Source organism: Ipomoea nil, unplaced genomic scaffold (genome assembly GCF_001879475.1).
Source record: "Ipomoea nil cultivar Tokyo-kokei standard unplaced genomic scaffold, Asagao_1.1 scaffold2662, whole genome shotgun sequence".
NCBI lineage: Eukaryota > Viridiplantae > Streptophyta > Magnoliopsida > Solanales > Convolvulaceae > Ipomoea > Ipomoea nil.
Window position 1 is genome coordinate 747,365 of NW_017619090.1, and position 20,794 is coordinate 768,158.

Here is a 20,794-nt window from a genome sequence, read left to right on the forward strand (position 1 = left end):
GAGCGATGGCACAATCAACGAGTGAAGTAATGTGTATACACGACCTTTTGTGTGAGTCTGGTTTCAAAGCTCCAATTCTTGCAAAGTTATGGTGTGATAACCAAGTTGCTCTTCATATTGCATCAAACCCGGTGTTCCATGAATGAACTAAGCACATAGAGATTGACTGTCATTTTGTACGTGAGAAGATACAACAAGGGTTAATCTCCACAGGATTTGTGAAGACAGGAGAACAACTTGGGGACTTATTCACGAAGGCCCTTACTGGAATCCGAGTCAGTTATTTATGTAACAAGTTGGGCATGATCAATGTCTTTGCTCCAACTTGAGGGGGAGTGTTATAGAATATTCTGTGTGATTGAGTATCTTATATTTTAGGGAACTAGAATATTAGCATACCATATCAGTCTAGATCAAGCTAGTATTTAAGGGGAGGTTGACTAACCCTAAAGACATAAAGAAAGAGGAAGAACTCTCAAGAGGTATTCTTTTTCTCTCCCAGTACTGTAACAATATGTATTAAGCATTTTACACACCAGAGTACATAACAGAAAGAATCGGGAAAAAGCAAACCTACACTTGTCTAATGTAACACTTAAAATAACATAGACATTACAGGGAGAAAATAACTTTGCATGTACGTACTCTTTTAACATTTTTAGTTCCATCTCACACTTAACAATCATATAAACAGATGACCTAAGAATCCTAGCCAAAACATATACAATGCTTTGCTAGGCCAAGATACCACACAGAAACAGCATGAAAAAACCACTGCCAGATCTTTACAGAAACCATAAAAGTGGGGAAACGCACACGACATCACCTGTGAGTCTGTGACATAATAGAAATGAGCAGAAAAAAAAATCCAGACAAAACGGTACAGGGAGTGTTTTAGAAGTACAAATGACAGATCAAGCCAAAGGAAAACAAAACCAGTACACGGAGACACAAATCAACATGAAAAATACGAATGCAAATGAAGAAAAATCCACCAAAAACAAAGCAATTTCAAGCCAAAAAACAAAACAATCAAGTTACATTTCATCAAAAAACGAAAACACAAACATTGTACCTAACGCTCAAGAGAGAATGCAACGAAGAACAGAAAAACGTAGAGGCTCCTTCTGTAGTAGTTTGTAGAAGAGATTTTTAGACAGAGGGTGCACAGGGGAGAAATTTGAGAGAGAAGAGAATTGGAGAGTGAGTGAGGGACTTAGGGAGAAGAGAGGCAGTTGTTACGTAATATTACCAGACGTCAGGGGTAATGCAACACTGCTCTCTACGATGGTCCTCCACGTGTTCATGCTCTTCCGCAATATTACCAGACGTCAGGGCAATAAACAACTTTTCCGCATCGTTGGGGACTTGGGGATTCTTTTCTTTTCCGACAGTTATGCCGTGGACCCCAAAGTAGACTCAAATCAAAATACACCATTATATTATTTATATACTTTTAGAATTTACATATTAATTGTGTATATAAAATTGTGAATATTTTAATACATAAATTGTGAACATTCAGTATATAAAAATTACAAACATTTAATACGTAACAATGTTTCTTTTTTCATGGGCGATTTTTAGATTTTTGTGGCCCCGTTCTGATAAATAAATGAGGCCCTATCAAAATCACAATCTTTAAAACTAATATTGTAAAATTTTTCCATTTTTATCGTTTCTCCATGGATCATTTTAAGTTTAATTGAAAACTTTTAGTTTTTATTTATAAACTAGCTAGGCAAAAATTAAATATTAAGCTCCTTAAAATTTGGGGTCTGTGTTGTAGCCCAGTTTGCACAGCCTAAAATTCGGCCCTGTCTCTTTCTTCCGGAGCGTTATGTTGTGCAACCGTGTGCACCATGCAAGGTGGACACAGAATTGGATCCATAATTTCTATACTATAGATCCATGATTTCTATACTATAGATTCATAATTTCTATACTGTAAATTCATAATTTCTAAATTCTAGATTTATAATTTATATACTATAGGTTCATAATTGCGATACTATAGATTCATAATTTATATACTATACATTCATAATTTCTAAACTTTATAGTTATCAAATTATGAACATATAGTTTAGTGATTTGTGAATACAGAGTTCAATAATTGAGAATATGAACATTGAAAATTATGAACATAGAGTTCAATAATTATGAATCTATAATATAGAAATTATAGATCGATAGTATATAAATTATGGATTCAATTCATGGTGCACATGGTTGCACAACATAATTTGCTCTTTCTTCCTATTAGCAACCGTTATACCCTGCACCACGGCGCACATAGTATTGTGCGCCCCGCGTCTCACAAAACGATGTCGTTTTGGTAAGTTATGTAGGTAGTTGACGCGGTTATGTACATTATAGTATACAATTATGTACATTTTTTTATACAATTATGTACATCCGAAATAGGGAATTTATGTGTATTATGTTAATAGTTTATGTGTATTATGTTAAGAGTCTATGTATATTATGTATTATGTTAGATTATGTGTTTTATCTTTTCACAAAAAAATATGTGTATTTTGTTATATAATTATGTACATTCTTTTATACAATTATATACATTCTAGTATACAATTATGTACATTCTAGTATACAATTGATATCCTAATCATTTGTATGGAAAATATATTTTTTGTCTAGACATATAGCAATTTTTCCATTTGAAAAAATATAATATCACGGATTGTATTTACACATTATTTAAACATCTTTATAGACAACATTGATAGTAGCCACACAATCTTGTTATTATTAATATTATTTTTATAGTAATTTTATTTTATTATTACATTATTACATCATAATAATAATAATAATAATAATAATAATAATAATAATAATAATAATAATAATATAAATTTTCTTTAGACCATTTTCTATTGTGCAGCCAAACATTAAAAAGAAAAATGATTTCTAAATAATAATTCATTTTTCAGAAATCTTTTTCCTACTTTCCAAACGAACTGTAATATCTATACAATTAATTTTTTAAATGCCATAATAATTATTAGATAATGGGTTTGATTATTGACAAATTCACCAAAATTTTATCAAATTCGTCATTTTAACATTTTATCTTTAATCAAAACACCAAAAATATTATTTAATAACTCAACAATTTGCTCCAAACTGCTAAAAAATAAAACAACACATAACATTTTGGGTAAATATTTCCCAAACACCCCTAATAAATAATAAATAATTTTTTTTAAGAAGTCATTAAGCTAAGACTTCTTAAATAAGAGTCTTTTGGCTTCTCAATACTTGCCCAGGTTGATAGGCAAGCAATTATGTTGGGAAGAGGAGCATTGCTCCTCTTATATAGAGGAGCTTAAGAGCTCATCTTTACAAACATTTTCGATATGAGATCAAAATGATCGCACATCATTTACAAAGGGAAGCTCGTGGCTCCCTTTTGTTTGTTTTTTTTTTTTTAATTTTAATTTTATTTTGTATGTAATTTTGTTATTATTATTATTATTATTATTATTATTATTATTATTATTATTATTATTATTATAGACAATTTTCTGTTGTGCAACCAAACATTAAAAAGAAAAATGTTTTCTGAAAAAAAAAAAAAAACTAAAATAAGAAACCATTAAGCTAAGGCTTTTTTAAATAAGACTTCTAAATATTTGGCCACGTTGATGGGCAAGCAATTATGTAGAGGAGCATTGCTCCTCTTATATAGAGGAGCTCAAACTCCTCTTTTCAAACATTTTCGAGACATATTTACAAAGGAGAGCCACGAGCTCCCCTTCGTCTTTTTTCTTTTTAATTTTAATTTTATTTTGTATATAGTTTTGTTTTGATTATTATTATATTATTCTTAATATTATTATTGTAATTTTATTTTATTATTACATTATTATTACATAATAATAATAATAATAATATAAATATAAATATTTTTTAGACAATTTTCTACTGTGGGGCCGAACATTAAAAAAAAAATGTTTTCTGAAAAAAAAAAAAAACTAAAATAAGAAGTCTCATGACTTCTCAATACTTGCCCACATTGAAGGGCAAACAATTATGTTTGAAAGTAGAGCATTGCTCCTCTTATATAGATGAGCTCGAGAGCTCCTTTTTCCAAACATTTTCGATGTGGGATCAAAATGATCCACATCATTTACACGGGCTCCCCTTTATCTCGTTTTTTTTTTTTTAAATTTAAATTTTATTTTGTATATAGTTTTGTTTTGATTATTATTATATTATTAATATTATTATTATTGTTATTGTAATTTATTTTGTTATTACAATATCACATAATAATGATAATAATATAATTTTTTTTAGACAATTTTCTGTTGTGCAGCCAAACATTGAAAAGAAAAATGTTTTCTGAAAAAAAAAAAAAAAAACTAAAATAAGAAGTCATATTACCAAACATCTTTCTACAACCAACTAATGTTATCATCTAGTTAAATCCGCTAATAGCTATCAACTAAGTCAATCCGTTATTATTTATCAACTAACAGCTATTTGTCAAAACCCCCTAAGTTTTAACAACATTTATTGACTATATATGGTGTAACCGGCTAACCACTTCCAATGAGTGGCCTATAATAGTGAGTGTGCTAACAAAAATCAAACTCATGACCTTTTAGTATGATGCTCAACTCACTAGGCCACCATTTTGAGGCAAAATTGGGCTATAGCCACTACGTGATGGTGTGCACGGAATAAACCCCACCTCATGATTCTAGTCAGCAAAAGATCAATCACAAGGTAGTGAACCAACTTAGCCTTAGATTGTCCATATATATTTGATCAACTCAAACAAAAAATGTCAATAGAGCATTCGGGGTTGGATTTTCCTAAATTAAGGTATATCTTATGCATCGAAGAAGCAGACTAGCTATTGGCATGGCATGTCGCAAAAGATAGATTCTCAATGCATTAAATGATAAAGGCCCTGTTTCGTAAAATATTTGCTTATAGATTAATTTTGACTTATTTGACCACTATTAATTTTTTGATTTAGTTAAGATATCAATATAAATGTTTGGTTAATTAACTTTTTGTAACTCAAAAGGCTAAAATTCAAAAAGCTACTCTATCAACTTTTTCAATTAGCTTTTTGAGAAAAGAAATTATATTAAACAGTTATCAGCTAACAACTGATTTACCAAATACTTTTCTACAATCAGCTAATGTTATTAACTATTTATACCTTCTAATTAACACAATCAGCTAATAGCTAACATCCATTTTACCAAACACAGCCTAATTAAATGATTTTTATTCCCATCTTTGCATGCATAAACAACCTAGAACTTGCACCCAAAAATGAAATGTATATAAAAGTAATAAAACATGTATGTACAATAGACTTGTAAATATTAAATTCATAATGTGGAATGGGCAGAAGTTTGCCTGGGATAATTTTGGGAGGAGATTTCCCAAAGGAATTGGGTGGAGGTTTGCCTAAGGGACTTGGGTGGAGATTTGCCTAAGGGACTTGGGTGGAGGTTTGCCTAAGGGACTTGGGAGGAGGTTTCCTAAGGGGCTAGATTTGCTTTGGGGAAATTTGCAGGAGAAGTTTTTCTTGCATGGCAAGTTCTAGGCATTTAATATTATATTAAATGCTTAAGAATTCTCTAGACCTTCCTGGTGTTATAAATAGGCAGCATCCTTCATCAGATTATCCCATCCCATTCTTTCTCATCTCATACGAAATATACAGAGAGTATAGCAAAATTCTGTAGAGAAAAATAGAGAGTTATATTTGTAATTCCTATTGTTTTATCCTTTTGCCAATACAGAAAAATTCTTCTTCAATTTTCTTTGCTCTGTGTATGATTTATTTTAAATCTTACACTAGAATTTATTCTCAATATTTTCCAGTTCAAGTTGCTATTGTAAATTTGGTGTTGTGAACCAGTTTCGATCCTAACAAGTGGTATCAGAGCCTCAGGTTGGTTCATAGATATATCTTTTTTGTATTGTTTATGTTAGAATAAATACTGGTAAATTCACACGGCCGGTATTATTCTATTATACAATACTATTTAGATATATTGTTAAGGATTTGAATCAAGAACACCACTTACAATGGCGGCCAAGTACAAGATTGAAAAGTTCAGAGGGAACAATTTCTCTTTGTGGAAAATGAGAATGAAAGCAGTTCTCAGGAAAGATAACTGCGTAGCAGCAATTGAAGAAAGACCGGCCGATTTCACTGACGATGCGAAGTGGACAGAAATGGATAGCAACGCTATTGCCAATTTGCACTTAGCACTTGCTGATGAAGTTTTGTCAAGTGTGGCGGAAAAAGGTACGGCAAAAGAGGTATGGGATACTCTCGTAAATTTGTATGAGGCCAAATCACTGCACAACAAGATCTTCTTGAAGAGGAAATTATACACTCTCAGGATGATGGAGACATCCTCAGTAACTGAGCACATCAACACTCTCAACACTCTATTTTCACAACTCTCGGCTTTGAGTTATAAAATAGAAGTGAATGAACGTGCTGAAATCTTACTCCAAAGTCTACCGGATTCATATGATCAACTCATTATCAATTTGGTCAACAACAAGGAGATACTTGTCTTCGATGATATTGCAGCTGCGGTTCTTGAAGAAGAAAGTCGGCGCAAAAGCAAAGACAAAGTTGGAATTTCACAACAATCTCAGGCGTTGACAGTGACGAGAGGAAGATCAACGGTGCCTGGCTCCAGTGGGAGTCACAACCGAGGTAGATCAAAGTCAAGGGGTAAGAAGAATGTCAAGTGTTTTCACTGTGGCAAAAAGGGGCACTACAAGAATGAGTGTTGACAACTCAAGAAGGATGAGACCAAAGGCAAAAATCCCGAGACATCAAATGCTCAGGGATGTGTTGTGAGTACATCGGATGAATGCGAAGTTTTATTTGGTGAAGCAGCAACAATTGTTGAAGGCAGGAAAAGTCTAGCTGATGTCTGGTTAATGGACTCGGGAGCAACATGGCATATGACCTCACGGAAAGAATGGTTTCATGAATATGAACCTGTATCTGGAGGATCTGTGTTCATGGGAGACGACCATGCCTTAGAGATTGCTGGCTTAGGTACTATCAAACTAAAAATGTTTGATGGTACGGTTCGCACTATCCAAGAGGTACGACACGTGAAGGGCCTGAAGAAAAATCTATTGTCTCTAGGACAATTAGATAGCCGTGAATGTAAAATTCACATTCAGGATGGGATCATCAAAGTAATCAAGGGCGCGCTTGTTGTGATGAAAGCTGAGAAGATAGCAGTCAATCTATACATGCTTAAAGGAGAAACACAACTACAAGGAGAAGCAGCCGTTGCAGCAGACAATCTTATAGAGGAATCAACGATGTTGTGGCATCAAAAACTTGGCCACATGTCGAAACGAGGTCTAAAGATTCTTGCTGATCAACATCTTCTTCCAGGGCTAACAAAGGTATCATTACCCTTTTGTGAGCATTGTGTTACAAGTAAGCAGCATAGATTGAAGTTCGAGAGCTCTAAAGCAAGGAGCAAGGCTATCTTGGAGCTGATCCACTCTGATGTTTGGCAAGCACCAGTTATATCCCTGGGAGGTGCAAAATATTTTGTATCCTTCATCGACGACTACTCGAGGAGATGTTGGGTGTATCCAATCAAACAGAAGGCGGATGTATTTGAAGTTTTCAAATTCTTCAAAGCGCGTGTGGAACTTGAATCCGAGAAACGGATCAAGTGTTTGAGGTCGGACAATGGAGGAGAATATACTAGTGATGAATTTGGTAAATTCTGTTTGCAAGAAGGTATCAAACGACAGTTCACAGTGGCGTATACTCCACAACAAAATGGAGTGGCAGAGCGGATGAACAGAACCTTGTTGGAAAGAACAAGAGCAATGTTGAGGACTGCAAATTTGGCAAATTCATTTTGGGCTGAAGCAGTCAAGACCGCCTGTTATGTGATCAATCGGTCACCATCAACCGCAATTGATCTGAAAACGCCAATGGAGATGTGGACGGGTAAGCCATCTAGTTATTCTCACTTACATACATTCGGGAGTCCGGCATATGTGGTATACCACGCCCAAGAAACATCAAAACTTGATCCAAAATCAAGAAGATGTGTTTTCTTGGGGTATGCTGATGGAGTGAAGGGGTATCGCCTGTGGGATCCCACTGCCCACAAGGTTATCATCAGCAGGGATGTTCTATTTGTAGAAGACAAGGTACAAGAAAGGGAAAGCACTGGGAATGAGAAACCAGTGACAACAACAGTACAAGTTGAGGGAAGGAAGGAAGAAGAAATTCCAGTTTCCCCTGAGTGTGCTGTGTATGACTTGTATCTTGAGCAGTTGGATGTGAAAACTGCATCACTACATGGAGAACTTGAAGAAGAAATTTGTATGCTCCAACCGGGAGGTTTTGAAGAAAGAAAAGGGAACTTGGTTTGCAGGTTGACCAAATCTCTATACGATCTCAAACAGGCGCCGAGATGTTGGTATAAGAGATTTGATTCATTCATTCTGAGCCTTGGATACAACAGGTTTAATTCCGATCCTTGCGCATATTGCAAGAGATTTGATGGTGATGATAATCAGTTTATCATCTTGCTGTTGTATGTTGACGACATGTTGGTAGTAGGCCCCAACAATGATCGTATCACGGAGATGAAGGCTCAACTGGCTAGGGAATTTGAAATGAAGGACTTGGGACCAGCAAACAAGATTCTAGGGATGCAAATTCACCGAGACAGAAATAATAGAAAGATTTGGCTTTGTCAGCAGAATTATCTGAAGAAAATCTTGCGGCGCTTCAACATGCAAGATTGTAAGCCAATTTCTACCCCTCTTTCTATTAATTTCAAGTTATCCTCAAGTATGAGTCCTAGCAACGAAGCAGAGAGGATGGAGATGTCTCGAGTACCGTATGCATCAGCAGTGGGTAGTTTAATGTTTGCTATGATCTGCACTAGACCAGACATTGCACAGGCAGTGGGAGCGGTCAGTCGATACATGGCGAATCCTGGTAGAGAGCATTGGAGTGCTATGAAGAGGATCCTTAGATATATCAAGGGTACCTCAGATATTGCATTGTGTTATGGAGGATTAGACTTCGTCATTAAAGGCTATGTTGATTCAGATTATGCAGGTAATCTTGATTGTAGTAAATCCACCACGGGTTATGTGTTTACTCTTGCTGGCGGAGCAGTAAGCTGGGTCTCGAAGTTGCAGTCGGTTGTTGCAACTTCAACGACGGAAGCAGAATATATTGCGGCTACTCAAGCTAGTAAAGAGGCAATATGGTTGCAAATGTTATTGGAGGAGCTCGGGCACAAATTAGAGAAAATGACTCTATTTTGTGACAGTCAGAGCGCTTTGTACTTGACAAAGAATCCAGCATTTCATTACAAGACGAAGCACATACGGGTTCAGTATCACTTTGTTCGTGAGAAGGTGGAAGAGGGTAGTGTGGATATACAGAAAATCCATACTAAAGATAACCTGGCAGATATGTTAACAAAGCCTGTTACCAACGATAAATTCGTATGGTGTAGATCCTCAATTGGCCTAACAGGAATGCAAGCAGCAGGGGATTGGCAAAAAGGATGAAGACCCACATTATGAATTTAAGTGGGAGATTTGTAAATATTAAATTCATAATGTGGAATGGGCAGAAGTTTGCCTGGGATAATTTTGGGAGGAGATTTCCCAAAGGAATTGGGTGGAGGTTTGCCTAAGGGACTTGGGTGGAGATTTGCCTAAGGGACTTGGGTGGAGGTTTGCCTAAGGGACTTGGGAGGAGGTTTCCTAAGGGGCTAGATTTGCTTTGGGGAAATTTGCAGGAGAAGTTTTTCTTGCATGGCAAGTTCTAGGCATTTAATATTATATTAAATGCTTAAGAATTCTCTAGACCTTCCTGGTGTTATAAATAGGCAGCATCCTTCATCAGATTATCCCATCCCATTCTTTCTCATCTCATACGAAATATACAGAGAGTATAGCAAAATTCTGTAGAGAAAAATAGAGAGTTATATTTGTAATTCCTATTGTTTTATCCTTTTGCCAATACAGAAAAATTCTTCTTCAATTTTCTTTGCTCTGTGTATGATTTATTTTAAATCTTACACTAGAATTTATTCTCAATATTTTCCAGTTCAAATTGCTATTGTAAATTTGGTGTTGTGAACCAGTTTCGATCCTAACAAGACTATCCAACATATATTCCATCTCTATTATATATCTTTATAAATATCAAAAATAAAATTAAAAAAAAATAAATATGCCTGAAATTGTTATATGATCTTATTTCTTAATTAATCACAAACTCAGATCTAACTACAACTACTGCCACCCATTCCTGTTCCTCCTTCCTGCAGCTTTCTTCTTCCCTCTGATGAATACAATGAGAGACCCAGTTTAGTACTATGATTACTACCCTCATACTCCAATCTCTTCTGCTCCTCATTCCTTGTCGCATTATTTAACGACAAATTCAAATCAACATTGTTATTCACTTCTGCAAATTTCCTTTTCTTTATTATTATTCTGCCCATTTCCTCTCCTCCTTCATCAGTTCTCTTTCTGTGTAGTTGTTGCAGATTGGTTGAAGACGATGATGGAGTGGCTGTACTCATTGTCTCATCAGCAGACCAGAATCTTTGTCGGAACATCATGGGAAAATCCGAAGAACTGAGAGAATAATTGTTGGTGTTATGACCATGGAATAACCCACTCCTCGGTGTATTGGAGGCTGCCATTTTCGTATTATTATAAGGATAATATACGTAATTAGCTCCAGTAATCTTTATTAGAGCATAATCTTCAGATCTGGACCAAAATAATTAAAAAGAAAAAACAAAAAGAATTAGGGAGAAATTGAAGTTAAATTTAGTGCCAGTTTGAAAACCCAAAAGTCATTTGCTGGATATTTTCTCAAAGAAAAATAGAGTAAAAAGAAAATACTCATGGTCAACGAAAAAAATAAAACTTAATTTGGTAAAAAATTAATTCTTTTTAAATTTTTAATCGGGAGCCCACCGGAGGAATTTTTATTTTTACTTTTTTGGAAAATTTAATAACAATGTATTCCATCTGTCCCATTTTAACTTGCATTGTCATGTTACTATTTATTAGTGAAATCAGTTCTTCCTTCCTTGTTTATTTTCATTAACATTTTATTACTCTGTATAATTTTTAAATTCAACATTTTGTGTTTGATAATAATTTCTTTAATATTATTTTTAAATATATAAATTTTATATACTAATACTAAATTAAATATTACAAAAAAAAATAAATCGTAAATAACTCGGATCAAGTCTAGCTCAAGCAATATACAATTGTAATAAATAAGACAAACTAAACTATGTTCAAAAGGCTTATTTAACGTCATATATCCTTTTCTATTCATTAACTTATTATTTTTTTTTTCTTTTTGAATGCTGTCATAAAACAATATAGAATTAAGAAGTAAAAAATAAAAAATTCTAGTGAATTTCATACCTTAAAATGGGAGTTGGTGTTTGATTAAACCCATGTAGCCTATGGAAATGGCAGAAATTGTAAACATGGTGATCTTCATTATCAAGAAGCAACCCTCCATCACACGCAGATATATATATATATATATATATATATATATATATATATATATATAAATAAAGGAGCAAGTGAAAAGAAGCCTCAGGTGAAAAATAAAGTTTAATTTCTTTTATTGATTTAGTCCAGATCAGATCAACATTCAAAATGAAGCAATTAAAAAAAAAAAAAAAAAAACGTAGTGACATTATTGTAATTTTAATTTGTAAGTAAGTTATTTTTTTTTCCATGCCTTCCCGTGCATATTGCCCCTTCTTCCAGAGCACATTGTTCTGCCTTCAGGCTATATATATATATATGGAATTAGGTTCTGGTGCGGTTAGAGTGCTCAGGTGCGGTTGTGCGGTTTAATTTGGGTCATTCATCTCGTTTAAATCAACGTCCAGGATAACCAAAATTTAAAAAAAAAAAAAAAAAACGTTGTGACAATTTTGTAATTTTTGCATCTAGGTCAAAATTAATGTGAGCGATTCTGTGATTAATGTGCGTGAGTTTTGTATATAAGATGCGTGAGTCTTGTGCATAAGGTGCGTGAATTTTGTGCTTAATGTGCGTGGGGTTGTGCTTAATGTTAGTAGTTGGTAAAACTTAAAGTGTATGCTTTTGTGTTTAAGGTGCATGAGATTTGTTCTTAATGTGAGTGGAGATTGTGCTTAATTTGCGTAGGGTTTGTGCTTAATGTGTGTGAGGTTAGTGATTAATGTCAGTAATTGTTGAAACTTAAAGTTTGTGAGTTAATACTTAAAGTGCGTGGGTTTTGTGTTTAATGTATGTGAGATTGTGCTTAATGTGCGTGGGTTTTGTACTTAATGTGCGTGAGTTTGTGCTTAATGTCAGTAGTTGTTGAAACTTAAGGTCTGTGAGTTAATACTTAAATGCGTGGGTTTTGTGCTTAATGTGCGTGAGATTGTGCTTAATGTGCGTAGATTTTGTAATTAATGTGCGTGAGTTTGTGCTTAAGATCTAACACTTAAAGGTGTGTGACTTTCTTTCAATTCAGATACGCGTTTTTTATTTTATTTTAATTTTCATTGATTTGAGCTGTTGATCTAGATTTGATCAACGGCTCAGATCTAACTGCACACCCGCACGGGAAGCTATACCCGCACATGAACCCTTCCATATATATATAAAAGAGAATTTGATCTTCAATGAATCACTAATTACTATTTTTAATTGAATATTGTGATACTTTATAAATTGTGTTGAAGATCATGTATTAAATTTAATCTTTTTAATAATTGTTGTATATTTTTGTCTTACCGTGTATAATTTTGCCTTCCAGTGCACATTTTCTCTTCTTTTAGAGCACATTGTTATGCCTTCCAGTGCACATTATTATAGATCGCATATGTAGCGAATTTTTTTTAAAGGCAGAGTTTATCTATGACTAGGATTTCACCGCATGTTTCACCTGAGGCAGTCATCTCACCTGAACCCTATATATATATATATATATATATATATATATATATATATATATATATATGTCAGCTCAAATATGCCAGGCCTTAACGTGCGGTCAGTGCGATCGCACCATTAGATATGCAAAAATGCATCAATAATGTTAGAAAACGCACCACATTGAAATGCATCAATGCCCGCACCACAAAATGCACCACACACCTAAAATGCATTTTGTGGTGCATTGATGCATTTTTTATGGTGCGTTTTCTAACACTATTGATGCGTTTTTACATACATAATGGTGTGGCCGCACCAACTGCATGTTTAAGGCCTGGCCGTTCTGAAACTTGGCCTCACACACACACTTAAAGTCTTAAAACGAGAACTAAGTTACTTGTGAGAACGTGCAAACTAATTTCATTTGTTCATCTATATAAGATGATGAATGATTAATAAAAGTTAAAAAAACATAATGACATTTTTGTGATTATGATCATGCTATGCATTTGAAAACGCTTAATAGTGCATTTAAAATTGAGTTTCAAAATGCACCGTAAAACGTTTTTCAATGCATAATCCTAATTAAAAAATGTCATTACATTTTTTCCTTAAATTTCAACTATTAATAATTTTATATGGATGGATGGATGATATTAATTCCCAGGTTTTTTCACAAAAAGTTAGTTTTCATGCGAGTGATATCATATATAGAGAGAAATCCAATATTTCAAAGTACATAGGAAACCAACTATCTTACCTCGATTAGGTTGATTTGCCCTTAGGGTTGGAGTTCAGCCTTTTGGAAGATCGATTAGGCTGATCTGTCTTCTTACTTCTGTACATCTAGTAATGATACAACAATTTCAAAACAAAACACATTAATTAACAAATCCGGCCCATAACATACACACATATGAGAATTTATATCATACCCAAAATACATGTTTCGATAATATTGAATGTAAGAGTTTCCGTATAATATATAGTACTCTGTAGGTCTAAATTATGTGGTTCAAATAGACTAGGTATATATTAAGTAATTAGTTGGATTGGACATCAAAGATGAGTATGTATTCTACCGCTTTGCCTATATATAAAACTAACTTAGATGAGATACAGGATATCAATTATATATCACTGAAAGTTATGATATTCATATTACTCAGAAAATATCAATACATTATCCAAGATTCTGAATACATGTGTTGATAGTATTGTGTATAATTATATAAGTTATTTTTTGTTATATTGACTAATGACTATTTTCTTCATTAATATTAATATTAATATTACTCGATATAACGAGGTATACTATATTAATTACATCCATAATTGTATTTCATATTATCGATATTGACGTAAATGGACACTGTAGAAAAAGCCACACAAAGACACATATATATACCTGAAGGTGGCTCTTGACATGAGATATGTTAATGCCTTTAACATTCATTAATTCAGCAACCAACTTAGGCGTAGCTTCTGCAAAAAATTAATTAAGATAATTAACACTAATAACCATCATATCTCTCTCTAATTACATTTATTATATTGAATTAATGATGATTTTCATTAAATCAAAAAAATACACAGCAGGGTTATATCAACCAAATTGGTCCAACAATTGACTTGATAATTACAAAGTTATAAGTAATAAGTTCTACTCTCAACTGAAGTTGTCTATTGACCTATGCACAGCTTCGAATGGTGGATGAGAGTCTCCCTCATTACTCAATAAATAAATAAATAAATAAATATATATATATATATAGAAGAAAGTTCAAATGCGGCGGGGTCTTCCCGTGCGGCGGTGCGGCGGAATTCCAAAATACACCAACAGTGTTAACAATATGCACCAACAGTGTAAGGAAAACACACAACAATGAAATGCAATAAAACATCAAAAAATACACAACAGACCCAAAAAAATACACCATATAACGCACCACCCCCAATGGTGTATTTCCGAACAGTGTATGGTGTTTTTACTCACACCTAATGGTGTGTGTTTGGTGATGTGTACTTAATTTTCCTCTGTTTTTTGTGGTGTATTTTCCTAACGTTGATGGTGTATATTTGTCGAACGAGTTTTTACCCATTTTGGTCCCTTGACTATGGCTCATTCTTAATTTTGCATTCAGACTTTTAATTGCACCCAATGTGGTCCCTCGACTTTTAAAAATTACCCCAATTTGGTCCCCCGTTACCTTTTCCATCAATTAGGCGTTAAGTTGGGGGGTATTTTAGTCATTTCATTGTGTTTTGTGGTTTATGTTCTCTCCGCGTCTACCAATCCCCATTGCAGCCGGAGCAGCCAGAGATGTCTCCACCCGTCGACACCCCTTGAACCCCAGAAATAGCGATGCTACTACACGCCATCGCAACTCCGACCGCCGCCAACCGCCACCAACCACCGCCACTGCAGGAGGCTCTGTTCTGCATTGTCGAACCTGCCCACGCCAGAGTTCTGCTACTGCCGGATGAGAACCAGCCCAGCTCACCGCCAACCATCCACACCTGCTGCTGCCGTCGATCTGCTTTGTTCTACTGTACATCGTCGTCTGCTGCCTAGTGGGAGAGGGAGAGAAAACCGAGGGAAAAGTGAGAGGGAGGTGATAGAGGAGATCGCCGGAAGAAGACGATTGCACTCCGTTGCGGCCTTGCATGGGAAATCAGAGTCCACCAATGGAGTCAGGGATGCTAGCATCCTCTGTATTACCGCGGCTGCTGGCACAGAGTTAGCCGATGCTTATTCCCCAGATACCGTCATTGCTTCTTCTCCGGGAAAAGAAGTTCACGACCCGTGGGCCTTCTACCTCCACGCGGCATTGCTCCGTCAGGCTTTCGCCCATTGCGGAAAATTCCCCACTGCTGCCTCCCGTAGGAGTCTGGGCCGTGTCTCAGTCCCAGTGTGGCTGATCATCCTTTCGGACCAGCTACTGATCATCGCCTTGGTAAGCTATTGCCTCACCAACTAGCTAATCAGACGCGAGCCCCTCCTCGGGCGGATTCCTCTTTTTGCTCCTAGGGATGTTGATCAGCATCGCCAATTTGTTGATCGCCCACCTATTGCGAACTCTCAGGTCGCGATGCAGTGAACGTCAATGGAGGTTCTCCCGGTGGTCACGGCTTTGCATGGTCACTCCGAGGCTGCGGATTCCCAGCTTGGTCAGAATGATAGCAGTCGAAACACAGTTGGTTTTGATCCCATATTTCCCCATTTCAACGCACAGGCTCTTCTGCTCACACCTCACCATCGTCGCCACGGAGGCAACCTCTTACTCTCAACCCGCTTTCTCTCTAGGTGGCATTCTCTTCCAACGCTCTTGGCTTCAGGGCGTTTTGGTCTCAAAACCGTCTCCCTCCAATAATGATGTCGACCGCTTCCTCCTCGACGATGGCACAGGCGTCATCAAACTCAAGCTCTTTGGCGACTACCTACAAAGCGATGCCTGGGAATTAGAGTTAGTCGGTTGGATCCCAATTTTATTTAACACATTTACTAGTGTTCAATTATCCAACACTATTTTCCCTTTTCGACTGAGAAGAATTACAATTTTCAAAAAAATTTGTGTCGAAAACTAGGTTGATGTTTTCTGGGTTGGCCTCCAAGATGCTGGTCTCGCAGCTCTCTATTTGAACAATTGATCGTAGAGAAAGCTAAGCCCAAGAGAGAGAACAAAAATCACAAAACACAACGAAATGACCAAAATACCCCCAAACTTAACGCCTGGTTGATGGAAAAGGTAACGAAGGACCAAATTGGGGTAATTTTTAAAAGTTGAGGGACCACATTGGGTGCAATTAAAAGTCGGAATGCAAAATTGAGAATGAGCCATAGTCAAGGGACCAAAATGGGTAAAAACTCTTTGTTGAACTATTGGTGATGCCGCACCTAAACTCGCCTCTATATATATATATATATATATATATATATAATTGGTAAGCCCAGGTGCGATTTTCTAGCCATTGATCTTACTTAAATCAACGTTTAGGATTATTAAAAAAAATAGAGTGGCAATTTGATAATTTTTGTATCTAGGTCAAATTTAAGGTGCGTGGTTTGTGCTCTTAGGATGCTTTATTTGTATGTTTAAGGTACGTAATTTGTCTACTTAAGGTGCCCCATTTTAATGCTTGAAGTGCGTCAATCGCCTATATATGTGTGTGTGAACTTACTATCATGCCCTCCAAGTCTCTGAACGGCATGAACAAAGCAGCGATGGAGCTCAGGACTCCATCGTAATCTCCGAACAGTCGAACGTTTATACGGCCTCACGTTTCCTACAGAGGATGATGAATTGGTCGTCTTCTTCCCCACATCCTCGTTATCACCTTCCACTGTGCTGTTATTGCTGGTGCTAATGCTTACTACTACTCCATTATCACTTCTCTTTCCACATTTCTTACTTTCTTTACTGTCTTCTTCTTCTTCTTCTTCCTCTTCCTCTTCCTCTTCCTCTTCCGATTCAATTTTGGGGATTTCGACTTGAGTGCTGCTTTTTCTGCTCTTTCATGATCTCTCTGTGATCAATAATAATAATAATAATTCCTACCAAAAAAAAATAAAAAATAATAATAATGATATTTGGCTTCCCAATATGGAGTTTTGTGTGTGTGTTATTAATGGTGGATTGAGGGAGTACTTCTTTATATACTAGTTTTTTACGCGCATTGCGCGATTGGGATAATGTCCAATGTTTTTTTTTTTTAAATAAGTACTAAAGTATATCAAAACAAGATTATATTAGAATTGTTCATGCATAGATAGTTAAATGTTAAATTTTGCGTATTTAAATAGGCAATTCTAAGATTACAAATGCAAGATAATATAGTCAAGATTGATTATAATTTTCAATAAAATAATTGTATAGGTATGGTTGAAACCAAATACGGGACATAAGGGAGAGCAAATAAAAATTAGGGCATAAAATATTAAATATATACTAATATTGAAGAGCTAATTGCTGATTGCCAAACAAGGACATTGCGAGATAGTTTCACACTTCAATTTGTTGTGTGATTTTTTTTTTAAATAACCGAGACGGTTTATATTAGAGATATGCAGAAATAGTGTCTGGCGGGACATTGTCCCAATACATAGCAGTAGAATGTTCGAAAGCTAAAGATGCTAAAGTATGAGCTACTAAATTATCTGATCTAGGTACGAAGCTAATAGAACAGAAATCAAAAGAAATAAAAATAGACTTGCAACTATCTATGACATAGCCAACATAAGGACGAACTGGTCCGCTGATGGACGACAAATAATTCTTCAGTGTCAGACAATCCTGTAGAGGCGTATGTTTCGATCTCCACGATCCCTGAGCCAGGACAATACTTCCTTGCATGCATATGCTTCTGCCATTAATGGCGAGAAACAGTCCGACAAAAATTTGTTGTGTGATTTGAATACTCTTGTTATCAATAGATCCCCCAAGTAGTTAATATGATTAACTTAATTATATATATATATATATATATATATATATATATATATATATATATATATTTTAAAAACAATTATTATTATTATTATTATTATTATTTTTACTATTATTATAATTATTATTATTATTATTATTATTATTATTATTATTATTATTATTATTATTATTATTATTATTATTATTATTATTATTATATGTATACCCTTAGCTCATTTTACATGTTAATCTAAACAACTAATTTTTTCAAATATATTTTTACCAACCATTAATATAATTCGCTGGTCAAATTCGCTAATATAATCCGCTAACGCTAACCGCTAACTGGTGATTGTTAAACAAGGACATTGCGAGGTAGTTCTCACTTCAATTTGTTGTGTGATTTGAATATTCTCTTTGTCAACAAATCCCTCAAAGTAGTTAACATGATTGGCTTTATTAAATATATATTTTTAATTTTTTTCATGGTATTAATAAAATACTTGGTAAATAAATATATAACATTATTTTGTATTATAACTTTGATCTTTAATTAAAAAATAGTGCACAAAAAAGATAATAGACAATGTAGTGAATATAATCAATTGATGAATTTGAATGTAAAGAATTTTTACATTGGAGAAATATAAAGACAATATAACTAATAAAATTATTTCTCTGAATTAATTTATTGATAATGAATAATTTATTTTTTTTTAAATAAAGCATTGTAGGGACAATGTAGCGAATATAATCAATTGATGAATTTGAATGTAAAGAATTTTTATATTGGAGAAAAATAAATACAATATAATTAATGAAATTATTTCTGTTATTTAATTTATAGATAATGAATAATTTTTTTTGAATAAAGACATTGTAGACACATTATTCTAAATTAAATGTATTATTTTTTGTTGTAGCTACTAAATTATTACGGAGTATTTAATTTAATAAGAGTAAAATAGAGTACTAATTATGCCAATTTTGATTGGGATGCGGTTCGAACCTAAGACCTTTATTATTGAAATCAATGAGTAAGTTAACGGTGAACTAATAGAAATTAACGGAAAAGATAATATTTAACGAAAAAGTTAACGGAAAATCATATTCATTAAGGATAAATTAGGAAATCTTAAGGAAAAATTAAAATCTGATCAGTATGAGCCATTCATTTGATTAAAAAATTTAACCGCCATTTTTTCTACCCATTATAGGCCTAAATCTCTTGGGCTCTTATTAGTATAGTAGATAGTATATATATATATATATATATATATATATATATATATATATATATATATATATATATATATATATATATGGGAAAATATATGGATTTGTGTGTGTGTGTGTGTTATTAATGGTGGATTGAGGGAGTAGTTCTTTATATATATATTATTGGAAAACAATATATATAAAAGAGAGAGAGTTGTGTTGTGATGATGATGAAGCTAGGAGACAGGAAAATTTTGTTGTTGACAAAAATTGGTAACTTTAGGAATAAAATTTCTTGAAATGGGAATATAAACACCTCTCTTCCTCGTTATCAAAGGCAATTGGGATGGTAATACTAATTAGTTAAACCAGCTCTGATCTACTCAGATAACTATGTAAATTTATCTCAATCAAAACCGTACCATTCCTAAAGTGTATTGATGCATATAAATATTATATTGATAAGAATTATATTTAAGCATTCGTCTTTTTACTTAATGGATCCGGGAGTCACTCTTAGTTAATATCCGTTTACAATCTTGTCGGATAAGTGTGTGGGTCCTTTGGAACGAGGGATGACAAATTATTTTGTGGACCCGCGGGTCTATTTTGGGTCTAAATGTTTACAATATTTTTTAAAAATTCACAATTTGTATATGTTAACATATATGAAATTGATTACCTTGTTTTGTATTCACAAGTTCCTTTCAAATATTGCACTCATACAATATTAACAGATTAGAATTTGATGACCCAGTATTATATTCACAAATTTTCTTCTGCAATTAGCTTTTATGTGTTTTGACTTAGAAACACAATTTCTATTCTAGAAGTTCACAATTTCAATACTAAAAATACACAATTTATACGTCGTTTAGGACCATGGTCCATAGTATAACAACTCGAGAGGGACTATACCTTTTATGGGCAAGTTAATATGTATAATTGGATTCCTTAAATTTCAAGTCAATCAAGGGTTGAAATCAAATGGGAGGTTACAAGTTCGAACCTCAGTGAGAGCATTGACACTTTGTGCTTCAATAGGTTGAAAAAGTATATATATGGAATATACTACATCGTAATATAGTCAATATGTAGTCTACAATTCTAATAAGAGCTAATAATGTTAGGCCCTTAACTGGAACAAAAAAAAAATGTCG